Genomic DNA, 14,099 nt, shown 5'->3' with positions numbered 1-14,099 from the left:
TTAAACGTTTTTCTTCATTTCCCAATAATATAGAAAATTGGACAAGAGATGTTTTGAAAGTAAGCTGGACATATGTTTGTTTCATCATCTTCGATTTTATTATCTGCTGTACATTCAATATCAAAATCATACTGCCATAGCTTTCTTTTCCATGATAATCTTTTGATTCGATTTCTTGATCCTTTCTCTTTTCACTTCCATGTTGCATTTGTTAGTAGGAGGTACAATATAATAAAAAGTTTCAATATGTTTCTCCACATACGTAAAAATCCTTCTTCTTTCACCACACACATTTTCAAACACTGTTCACAACATTTCAAAATTAAACATATAGGTTTTCCATTTTGATAAGGAGCTGATTTGTGATAATCATAGCATGATTGATCACAAAATTTACGGTTAGAATCATTGCATGTAAATCGACCTTCTCTAATATCACATGGTGGCGTCTGATGACATTGGTAACACACGGCTATACATGCTTCAAATGTGCATGCTTTCTTTCATATTTCTTATGACATCATTGGCAATGATAATTGCAGCTAAAACATGCTGCCAAGCTTTCAATTAGGTTGTAACGATTATATCTTAAAAGTAAATTTAAAGGAGTTCTCTTGTTATCGCACGGTAGTGATTCAAACGTAGTATCACTTCCTAAAAATCTCTTATACACTGTGATTTTATAATAATTTAAGGGTTCTTGAAGTTTCAGGAATTCCACCACCATGATTGAGATCTACATCAGCAGCTTCACGTAGATCTTCTGCTTTTTTCTATTTCATGTTAATTTGGGTGTTTAACATATCTGTTGTTTTTGTTTAGATTTGGTGCCTTGTGTTTTTTAATGCTAAACAAATTGTACCTTTGTTCTTAATGGTCATAGTACCCCCTTGGCTTTAACTACTTGTTGGTATTCATAATATGTTTCAAGTAACCAGGTCCTCTTGGAATACGTACATGATGGAAGTTCACAATACAATCTTCGTTTGTAAGAAAAGCCGCATTACCTTGAAGTAGCGATTCATAACACATACATAACACTTCTGCTCAGTGATTTCTAGCTTCTGTAAACGATAACCAAAAAAGGCAACGTCCCTTCTTTTCATTTGGAATTGCTATTCCTGCGTAATCATGTTGTTCCACATTATATAACAAATACTCTATTAGAGCCAGTAAGCTTCCCTCAATTGCGGTAAGAGCATTTTCACCTGCACTCACGGGAGCTAAACGGATCCTTAGCACTGTAATCTGCTTCTTGTTTCTGCTATAGTGTCTTCTACGTACTTCTATTATATTAAATCTATTGTTATCATGATTACAACTATTATCTACAAATCCCATATGTAAACTTGTGTTTCATTTTGCTTTCACTTCACATAAAAATCATTCATCCATATCGCTATTTCTTCTAAATGAACTTCTATTTCTTCATGTCCAGTAATAGCCTCTGTTAATATATTTTAAATTATAGATATATTTTTCCTCTTTTTAGGGTCTGAAAATAAATTGTTAAGGCAATTATGTAGTTCATTTTCATAAAACTTATCTTTTTCTGCATTCTCTTCTTACTCACTGTAATCATCTTGTATTATGCGCGAGGATGTTAAATCTCTTGTCACTTCATCAAATGACCTTTCTTCTTCTTCTATCTTTTAAACTTTTGTATGCAAGTATATGCTTCTTCTTCTTGTGTTATCATTCTACAACTTTCATTTTCTAATATTTCTATACATTCTTTATATTTATCTTCTTCTTCCAGCGCTTCTTTCACTAACTCCTCTTTTCTTCTTCCTCTATTTCAATTTTATCATGAACACTTCTTTCTTCTTGTTTTCTTTGGCTATTACATCTGATCCTAATCTTACTTCATTATTTTCTGTTATGTTTTGCGTGTTCCTTTCTTTTCTTCTTCTTTCTTTCGTCATCTATTATTCTTTTTTCTTATTCCTTATTTACTCTTTCCTTCCTGTAATCAGCATCTTCTTCTTCTAATCCGATTACTTCATTTATTTCCATTAGAAGGTCTTGAATTCTTTACTTCGTACGCTCTCTTCTTCTCCTTCTAAATCTTCAGTAAAGTCTTTAATATCTTTTAATATGTCATGCCTACCCTTCTTGTTTTCCATTTATTTTCCCTGTATGTGTATATAAAAATTTATAAAAGCATATTTCACTATAAGTAAATAAATGTTTTTAAAAAATGAATTACAGTAACAACAAGGATGAGATAAAAGGAGTAGACATTCGTCTTTGTTCCTTATGCATTCTACCTAAAACAAAAGCTAATTTCTTCTCGTTACCTACAAAGAGATTCCAAATAGTTATAAAACACTGTATATACATAGATTGCAAAATAGTAATAAAACGCTGTCTATACATAGGAAAGAGTTACAGAACTTTATGATATCGAGCAAATGAAAGTATACCCTGAAACTAACTTACTTTCTCGGGTCTCTTCCAGTTTCACAAGTGTATTAAGATTTATCCTTTTTTACTTCTGCGATAATGATGGACCTTCTTTTCGTATTCATACAATGAAAACCTGAAATAATCAATTCTATGTTCACACTTTGGTTCAAGTGCATTTTCTGGTGGACAAGCACTCTGTGAGTGCTTGTTTCTACTTATTTTTCCAACCGATTCATTGTTGTGACGCTACATGACCCCTAGATTAATTAATATAACTATATTAATTATTCTAGGGAAGCAGTGACACAACGATCGAATGTTCACCTTTGGTGCATGAGATTCCTGGTTCAATCACAGTATGCATTAAATGGATTTGAACAAAAACCATATGCATGGGATTGTACATTTACCATCTAGTTATTCGATATTATTAACGTCTTCCTTAGTTTGGAATCATAATCGCTAAAACAATTTTTAAACAGTAGTCTAATGCTAAACATGAAGTGTGGATGAATTTGAAAGCCAATGCCTATGAGAGTGTGGGAATTGATCTCAGGGACTACGAAAACTGTGGATTTGACACTAACATCGACCATTTGGGTTATTTTTGCATGTCTTGGTATCCAAAACTCCGCTAACCACCTTGACCCCCAACCAAATGTACTGAATGCGATTGGAGTTTCACCACTATTCTTCTTTTTACCAACTTAAATGTATCCCGTTATTTATCTAGTGGTTTGCAAATGCACTCCACACATAAATCGCTACTTTTAATAAAAACATTGAATTATTATAATACAAAGATGTTGAGATGGTACTTTTATTGCGTAGTTAATGTTTGCACGCATAAAATAATGTAATATATTCGCATATTTTCTCAAAATATAGTATTATTGTGTACCACAATGTAATGAAACAAAATATTTAATTGAATTTTAAAATGTGTATAAAACAGGCAATGTATGAAGTGGAGGCAGTTTGAATATTCTTTAGGATTCATAATCCAATGGAAAATTTAGAGTGCCTTGACTTCTACAATGCAAATGACCGGCGATGACTTCTAAAACTAGGAAGACTCAGAAGGAATGTGCAAGAATGTTGACATGACGGAAAAATCATACAAATACTACCGGATTCTCTTCCGGGTAGCAGAAGTTCTATTTTGACGTCGAAACTCTGCGAGTCAAATTATTCATAATTAGTTTCTGTCACTCCGTCATTCTGTCCATCAGAGGTTTTGCTCGTCATCGTTACCAAAAGTAAGTGATTATGCATTGTCTTCTCTAGTATTTAAGTCATACCAGTCCACATGATGCTCTGTAGTTATTCAGTCATTCAAGATCAGTTCATTAAACTCTTATTCTAAATTATTTCTGTTATCGAATTTTATATTAGAATTTCTACTTCCATGTTTCTAATTCTGAGCTACGCTATCTACGCCCCCAAGGCTTGCATTAATTTAAATTACTTCTTGGAGGAACTGGGTGGATGTTAAGGCCATTCAGTAGTTTTCATGTATGAGAATTGTTTGAGGTTCGCGACCCAGACAAGAGGTCTTCGTTCGACATGCCTCCAGAAGTTTCTAACTGCCTTTTACGTCACAAAACCGGTCACGTTTAAGGTAGATTGCAAACCTATTTTAAGGTTTTAGCATGGTGGAGTGCGCGGTCTTGTGGATAGTGCTACAAGCTATTTTGTATGTTGAAATTCACTGTTCAAATTGATTTCGGTATCGTAATGTTTCACCAAGAGTGGGAGTGTGCAATCATATTTCAAAGTGTATTTAAACGTTTTAGAATTTAAGTGCTAAGGTTGTGTTTAAGGTGGTTTAGGAATTTAAGGTTATATTACATAGAGTACAATGTTATATTAGTTATTTAAGTTAAAAGATTATTTTTCTTGCCTTATTTTGCTCATGCACATTGATGAGTTAACAGAATTGTTAGATGACATACGTTTACATGTAGTAAAATTAAAGAAAAAGTCAGCGCAAACGCAAACAAGATTTCCACATAAATATAATACTAGGCTAAACAGCAAAATGAATCAGGGAACGAATACAGAAACTCCGGCAAACAATTCGGTTAAGGTTGAGATTGCTCGAGATTTGTTGCCTATTCGGAGGTTCGATGTCAAAAGTGGTGATGATATACGTTTATTTATAGAAGAATATAATGATGTATGTAGGATCAATGGTTGGGACGAAACTAAGAAAAAGGAAATGTTACCTTTAGCATTTACAGGGCAATTTAGAAAAAAGGTTACGGGTATTTTTGCAGAGACAAAGTGAAGAGCCACAATCTTATGACAATTTAAAGACACTTATTTTTAAGGAATTTGGTAGATCTACACTAGGTTTAGACATAGAAGATCAATTACGAGAAAGAATACAAAAACCGGATGAACCAGTCACGAACTTTGTGTATGACATGCTTTTGCTGATTCAGAGATTGAGATTTGATGACAAGTTGTCAGAGGAAAGGGTGATTGCTCTTATAGCCTCTGCATTACAGCCTTATTATTTAGAGCGTATTGGAGTATATGAATTTACAACTGTAGAAGAAATGTTAGGTGTTTTAGTTAAGCTTGAGAAAAATAAAGCTCGTGTACAGAGAAGGGAAGAACGCGAACGTAATACTTCCGTTACGAAACAATCTTTTAAATCCGTACTTCCAAAGTTGGAAACTTCATTAACAGCAGATTCTTCCGAGGTCGAGTCAGATAGTGAAGTAGAGGCGAAAGCGCTGAACAATCAGGAAAAGAGGAAGAAAAAGAAAAAGTTAGTTAAGCAGGAGGCTAGTGAACCGAAAGTGCAGAGTCAAACAAGTAATCAGGCACAAAGTCCAGTTAGCTCCGATCAATTGCAGTCGTTAGAGGAAAAGTTAGAGAAATTAACTTTACAGATTAGTCAGCAACAATCTGATCAGAATAACTGAAATAGTAGTAATAAAAACAATGGTAATAAAAACAGACAGAATTTTCAAGGAAAAGGGAATAACTTTTTCAGACAAAATAGAGGAAATCAGAATCATAACTCTAGTCAAAGAGGAAATTTTAGAGGTCGATTCCGTGGTAACTATAGAAATTTTAGAGGCCAGTCGAGAAATCAATTTTATCCTAGAGGTAAGTTTCATAATTACCAGTTTCAAACACCTATGTATGGTAGTAATTATCAACATTATCCGACTCAGGCACAAACACATCCCATTTGTTCTGTTTGTGGTCATGGATTTCACACAGAGGATACATGTTTATTACGGAAACAGTCTTTAAACGCGTAATGTCTGTAAATGTGGGAGGTACATTTACAGATAACGCAGTATTCGGGAAAAAGGGTCATGTCGTAAAATCCTCCATTACCACTCAAAACAATATGATTTTAATGCCAATACTGATAGAAGATAAGAATGCTTATGTTGTGTTAGATACGGCTTCACAAATATCAATCATTAGAGAAAATATAGTTTTACCAAAGGCTAAGATTTTGAATATTGATACACGCATAAAAGGAATTACTCAAAATTCTCTTTTGATAAATAAAATAGCAATTGTTCGTTTTAAGATTAATGGGAGAATATTTCATCATGCTTTTCGCGTGTTAAAAATTTTTTCCGAAGACATGTTGTTAGGGAATGACTTTTTAGTATCCCAGAGAGCACAAATAGACTTGAATAGAAATATTTTGTTGCTACGTAGATTTGGAAAACCTCCTAGGTTTGCTATAAGTGATAACAGGGATATTTCAAAGGAATTATCACCACAGGCTAATAATTTAGTTTGTAATAGTATGAACCCTGCGTTTGTTTTGGTTAATGATGTTACTATTCCGCCTCGAACGAAACAATTTGTTGAAGTAAAATTAGCGAATTCAAAGACAGGAAAAGAATGGTTACTTGAACCAAACAAATCGTTACAAGACAAGACAGGAATTTTGATTCCTAGGACAGTTTTATCTCCCAAACAACACTTTGTACAAGTTATTAATCCTTTTGTGTCTTCAATTTCGTTAGCGAAAAATGAGATTTTAGGGTATGCCGAAGATCTAGCATATTTAAGTGATTTTTAATGTTTCAATGTACAGTCAGAGAATATAGATTCAGAGCAGTTGTTGAAAGATCAGAAATTGTTTGATAGTACAAAACTAGATGTTAGTACAGATGTTAAACCTGAGATTAGAGAACATTTGATTGATTTATGCTATAGATATGCCGACGTGTTTGCTTGGTCAGAGGATTCTATAGGGAGAATTAAGAATTATGAGCATGTAATAGAGTTGAAAACACAGGTTCCTTTCTATAGAAGACAGTATCCCACTCCTGCGGCTCTTAGACCACAAATTACAGAACAAATCAATCTTCTTTTAGACCAAAAAGTTATTGAATATAGTGAAAGCCCATATAACTCGCCCGTGTTGTTTGTAAAGAAGAAAAATGGAGATTTACGTCTTTGTTTGGACTCGCGCCTCCTTAACTCTCACGCAGTGTTACAATCCGTCTCTTTACCACCAATACATGATATTTTATCTACTATAGGAGGAAGACTGTACTATTGTTCGTTAGATATCAAGAATGCATTTCATTGTGTTCCTTTGGCAGAACAATCTAGACCTTATACAGCTTTTAATTTGCCTCAAATTGGGTCATTTCGTTATCATTCGATTCCCCAAGGTTTCTTAAATTCTCCAGCAATATTTAGTAGAATTATGTCTATGTGTTTAGCGAACGTTTATCCTGAACATGTGATGTGTTATATGGATGATGTCCTGATTTCAAGCAATTCTCAGGAACAAATGATTGAAATTTTAGAAAAAGTGTTTCAAAGATTACGTAATGTTGGTCTGAAGCTTTCTGTTGAGAAATGTAAGTTTATCCACGATAAAGTAATAGCGTTAGGACATGAATTATCCAGGTTTGGTTACAAAATTTCGGACAAGATCATTAATTCAATCAAAACATTTCAGATACCAACATCAACTAAAAAATTAAAATCAATTTTGGGATTTACGAATTATGTTCGGAAATTCGTCAAGGATTATGCCGAAATAGTGGACCCTCTTCAAAAAGTGATGAGAAAAAATGTGAAATTTCATTGGACAGACGAACACCAGAGAAGTTTTGATAGATTAAAATCAGAATTGATGAAGACACCCATATTGAAGCCGTACGATGCGAAGAAACCTCTAGCTTTGTACACAGATGCTTCCCGAAAATCTGTGAGTGGAATTTTGATGCAATGCGATGAAGATAAGAAGTGGTATCCAATAGCCTACTACAGCAGGAATTTGCGAGACAGTGAGAAGAATTTGGACATTTATTCTTTAGAGTTACTCGCAGTGCTAAGTGCATTCAAAGCGCTTAGAGTATTTTTAATTGGTCGAGAGTTCAAATTGCTTTGTGACAATAGGTCAATTACCTACTTGAAAAATACTCCTAACCTACCTAGCGAGATGGCAACTACAGCTAGCAGAATATCAGTATATTCCTATTCATGTTAAGTCTTCAGACAATGTGGCAGATGTACTTTCCAGGGAAACAAATAATCAACCAACAAAAGAGGACTTTGATGTTGAAGACCTGAATACTTTCATTTCATTCAAGGAGGACGTTGATGTTGGCAAACTTCAGAGGGAGGACACTTTTTGCGGTCCAATCATCCGAGTTTTGGAAGGAGAAAAACCGAAGGACGCGAAGACGGAAAGGCAATCGTACTACTTTGAGATCAAGGACGGACGCCTTTTTCGTAAACAAAAACATCCTGGAGGAATTAATTATTTATTATGTATTCCTTCTTCTTTAAGAGACTATGTTTTTGACTGTGTCCATTCTTCTAATCTAGGAGGGGGACATCTAAGCTTTTCAAAAACGTATTCAGCCGCAGTTAAGAAAGTTTACATGCCAGCCTTAAAGCAGTACGTACAGAAACGTTGTCAGCAGTGTATATCTTGTCAGGTGAACAAACGAAGATCTGGTCGAACACCTCTACATCCACAAACCTATCCAGCATACTCTGCTATGAGTACAATAGTGATTGACGAGTGCGGGCCTTTTCCCTTATCGGCTACACACAGACATAAATACATTTTAACAATGGTGGATGCTTGTACAAGATATTTGGTGACTAAAAGTCTTCCTGACATTACGTCAGAAACGATAACTAATGCCATTTATGAGGAAATAATTCTTAAGTTTGTTATTCCTCAATTAATTTACTTAGATAGATTGATATCCCACAAATCGAAGATCATGGAAGAAATGGCAGAACGATTCAACATCAAGTTGAAGTTTGCGAATACAGCTAGTAGCTATACCATTGGATTAGCTGAGAAATTTAACGACAAAATACAAACATGCCTTCGGCATTTTGTAAACAAGAAATCAAATGACTGGGACACGGCTTTGGCAAATATAACATTTTGTATTAATACGCACAAACATGAAGGTTCCCGTTTTTCGCCTTTTTACCTTCTTTTTGGATTTGAAGCGAGAACGATGTTGGATACGAAGTTAGATCTTCCATGCAAGTTCGTGGAGAACGAAGTCCGAATTAAGAATGTACAGGATGCGAGGGAGATTACAGCGAAAAATCTTTCTAAGAGATTTGAGTCGCAGAAACAATACTTTCAGGGAAAGTACTCCGATCAAAAATTTCATTTAGGACAGAAAGTCCTAATCCAAGACGTTAACCCGCAGAAAGGAGTTCCGGCTTGCTTTGGAAACAAATTTAGAACGCAAGGGACAATTGTTGAAAAATTGAATGAAAATTCGTATCGAATTCGCTATCGAAATTCGAAAAATGAAGAAGTCGAGGATTCATTTGACATTAGAAGTCTACGTCCGTTTTACGAAGATTGCAATTGCCAAATGGGAACGTTAGTGTAAAAAAAAAGAGTTTATAAAATATAACATTATCTAGTATAGGTATTAACTGGTGGTGGACTATCTTATTATTTTGCGTTTTGATATGCTTCAGCGAATTCTGGACGCTGAACCTCAACCAAGTCCAGACAATCGACGAAAGTTGACATAGAAATATGTTAACATTTTCTAAATTTCAATATCAAAACGTAATTTAATAATCTTCAATTGTGTCGTTTTCTATTCTATCCTTTTGGGTTAGATTAGGAATTATGGATTTTTCTTCCACACTTAGAGAAACGAATCAACATTAGAGAAAAAAAATGATCCTGTAAAGTAAACATTAGATTAGAGAACATCCTATAAATAAATTTTAAATCTGAGATTTCATTTTCAACAAGCCGCTTAGTGGAAATTTTTATTCATTTCAGATGAATTGGATTTCCATGACTCTGATTCTTGTATGGTCCATGAGTAGCTACTGTGAGCTAAATCTTGACCCTCAGCAACAAATTACTTTAGCAGAACTAGGCATTGCTATTTCACAAGCAGGCTTTGCAGTTCATGATGCAGAGAACATCTATACTACACTTCGGATTCATTTGGATATTAATTTCACGTTACCACACAATGATAGTTGTACAGATTGGACTCAATTCAGACAAGAATTATTGGAACATGAAAGATAATTTTTTGCAGAAATCAGAGACGTTATACCATGTGCTTTCCAATTTTCGAACAATTCAGTTCATTGTGTACCTAAACATCATAATCGGAGATCTATTGTATCTTGGATACTTGGTCTTACATCTTTAGGTCTTTCAGGTTATAATTTTTATCAAACCAGTCAATTAAAGGCATCTGTAAATGCGTTACAGGAACATGATCATTTGTTAACAACTGAGGTTCAAAATCTCAAGAAAGCTTTTAATCATGAAGTTAAAATTGTACAGAATGTAGCCTTAACAGTCAAACACACTATGCTGAAAATGAAATCACAGATAGAGGAAGGATTTTGTAAAGTAGTTAGCATAGAAACCTATTTGCTTGCAATGTTTACGTACTATCAATCACAGCAAAGGATTATGAAAATGTTATCTGATATTCTTCAAAATAGAGTGACTCACGAAATATTAAATTCAAAGCAAGCTTTAAGTTTAGTTAAAAACCATGCAATTTTAAAAGATACTTTGTATGTCCATGATATAGGTTTATTTTTTTCAATTTCATCTGTATTTTTGGCTAATTTCAATTTTGAGACACTGAATGTTGATTTAGTTTTGAAAACACCAGTAGTAACACCAAACAAAATTTCAAAATTGTTTCAAGTTTCCAATTTGGGAATGTTACATTCTGATAAGCTTGTGAAATATAATATTCCAGAACAGGTATATGAAAGCGACAACAAATTCATGGAAATCAATAAGCTGTTATGTAAATGGCATTCATTTTTATTTTTATGCGAGACGTCTAGTTTACGAGTCACTTCCCCATCGAAATGTTTAACGAACATGGTTTTCAATAAATCATTTACTAATTGCGAAGTTCAAACTATTTCACATAAGCTTGAGTATAGCCATCTTTATACTCCTGCAGGATTATTAGTTAATTCTCTAATACCAGGACACATTACGAAAAGAACATCTCATAATGTTCTTCATACTGAACCGTTAGTCTATGGTAACAACAAAACACAATTTATTTTGTATGAAAACTTTGAAAACATCTTTATAAAACACACTGTATTGCCCTCAAGGCAAACTATTAATGTGGTCAACACGAATGTTGTTTTGACAATAAATATCTCAGCTCCACATTTAAATGTAACGTATGCAATTAAATCTTTAGATCAAATCAGTGCTGAATTAGAATCACTCAAACTCAATGAAAATAGTTCGCATATGCTACATTTTGACAACTTGCATAGTATTTTTTCAATTGTAATCCCGATTACGTTAGTTTTGTTTCTTGCTCTATTGTTGTATTTATTTTTTAAATTGAGAAAAGTAGAGAAAAATTACGCTAACTCACATGCAAACAATCTTGAAGGTAGTAATCATTGAACTACTTACCGAACTATGTATATTTATTTTATCCTTATCAATATATTTATGTATTTAAGTTTATTATGTATATCAGTAACAGCATACATACCTGGAAAATATATTTAAAAAAAAAGAAAAGAGAAACAAAATATTAGTTTTCTTTTACTTAAATATTTCCAAATATTAGTAGAAAAAAGTTAGTAGTGTAAGTTAATAGAGATAGTTCATAGGAATGTGGGCATTGTACCTTGCATGATGCACAAGTACACTTCCACACCTCATTCCAAAGTTCAGTATTGATTTTGAGTTTTTTTAAGTTTCCTTTAAATAATTTAAGATAGAATGACTATGATAATAATTCATATATGTAATTAATTTTTATTTGAATTAACTCAATTCATGATCTAAGGCTACCAAGGTGTGAGACGTCATGCTAAATTTCTTAGTCTTATTTTCATGCAATCATGTTAAGAGTATGTTTTTTTTGGTCTGCGTATTAAAGCGCAGGGAACAGTTAGATTTTATTGGAATATTTTACTAAGAATATACAATATTAATAGTAATACAAGTGTATTGAGACACGAGATTCAACCTCTCTCCCTATTTTACAGGCTTGAGACTGTTCAGGATTTACACTATCGTGAGCTAGGTTAAGATTGAATAACGTACCTTTTGTTTATGATGTTTATAGAAACTTATAGTTGATCTCTAAGGTTCAGACAGACGGAGAGAACACAAAAGAAAGTAGTTGAGAAATAGGAAATAAGTTTTATTATTGCTTGTAGTTGTTGTAGATATTATGTTATTTTATTTCGTTATGGCCAAAATATTTAGTAGTCCCTTCACTCTCTTTCTTTTACAGAGAATGGACGGACAAATTATTTTTATCATCGAAGCCACGACATTAGTTTGTATAATTATTGCAGTTATATTATTTATAAGACTGTTGTTCAAATATGATTGCACCTTCTCGAAATGTTGTATGCAAAACTTGGCAACACCGCAACCCACTGGGACTCACGTACCTCATTATGTTTCTAATTTGTCATTCGAGTCACGTGACAATCAATTTGTAATTGCATCTACGTCAAATTCATTACATTTATATGACGATGTCAATATTTCTATCCCTAGTAATTATGTTTCTAATATTTCTCTATCCAGTAATAACTTTACTTCAATTTCTTTGAATAAAACTCGTTTAGCCGTTTGCGAGATGCAAATGACTATTATCTAAAACAGAGCATTCCTTTACCCTATATATCCTTCCTAGGCAATGCAGATCACGATTTTTTTTATAACAACTAAAAGCAACATGACTGATTGATTAGAGGATGATTTCTACAAGATAATTATGGCAGGACTAGCTATGAAAAGAAGTGAGAATGGAAAAAGAAAAGGGAAACAGTGGTTTCACTTTGATGCACAACACCTCTGAACTGTAATTGAATTCACGACTTTTTTTTCTCACTTTTGTTCACAATCCACTAGAACTTTAAAAAACACAAAGGACCTATCACTATATTGTGTAGGAAGCACCATGAACACAATAAAATAAGAAACACCGAAAACAGAAACTATTATTTTAACAAACTTTGTACTATTAACTGACTTCACACAGAGACAAATAAAGACAAGATGCATTCAGCACCAGCTCTATAGCATCTTACGAGGGGATTATACTAATCAGTGTCATTCTACGCATCTCCAGTTCCCCCCCCTGCTACCGCTGTCATTGAATACTACTACGCTGCATTTCCGCTATCAACTGTGAATATTCAAGAGTGTTGCTAACTCTAAATATCCTCGAGTTACTGAGTGAAGTGATTCAATTTATTTTTTTTTCGTATTATTTATACATACTTAGTGATGAAATAAGTGAGTGAGTGTATGTTTCTAAACAATATATTTTTAGTGTTGTGTGCAAGCGCTTATTCCAGTGATTATATACTTCTTAAGTTGTGTATATCCACATACTTTGCGTGATTAAAACTTGGTGAATTTAAAAACAGTTGGCAACGCGCTGTGAACACTCTTGAGAACTTGGTCTCTGAGCCAACAACAGAGAATGGTTGTTTGTTCCCACAGACATAAAGTGATAAGTCGACAGAAAAATAATCTGTTATCTAACATGACTTCATACCATCTTTGCTTATTCTACGTTCCTGAACTGTTATGTGTCTGCTTTTAACAGACTTTAACTAACAATATTACAAAGACTTATTTACCATTATAATAAAATATTCTTTTTATATACAGGATAATCCAATGTGTACAATATTTCAGAACATTTTTTTTAAGATTTCAATGAAGCATTATTTTTCTTTTATTCATTTTGATGTTCATTTTATACATCCTGTATTACGTATAGGATACTTTATATAACATATAGGGTGTTTCATAATTTATGGGTCAATATTTTAAGAAAAACTGATTATTATTATTATTATCATTTTAAGTAACTTTTGGTTTTGGTTTAACTTTTTCTTATTATTTTTTTTCTCACGCTTTTGTTTCAACCACCAAAGAAACAAAATATTTAATTAAAGCACAGGGAATATTGTGTACCACAATGTAATGAAACAAAATATTTAATTGAATTTTAAAATGTGTATAAAACAGGCATTGTATGAAGTGGAGGCAGTTTGAATATTCTTTAGGATTCATAATCCAATGGAAAATTTAGAGTGCCTTGACTTCTACAATGCAAATGACCGGCGATGACTTCTAGAACTAGGAAGACTCAGAAAGAATGTGCAAGAATGTTGACATGACGGAAAAATCATATAAA

Source organism: Thermobia domestica, chromosome 4, assembly GCF_964235325.1.
Source record: "Thermobia domestica chromosome 4, izTheDome1.hap1.1, whole genome shotgun sequence".
NCBI lineage: Eukaryota > Metazoa > Arthropoda > Insecta > Zygentoma > Lepismatidae > Thermobia > Thermobia domestica.
Note: the sequence above shows the minus strand (reverse complement) of the source record.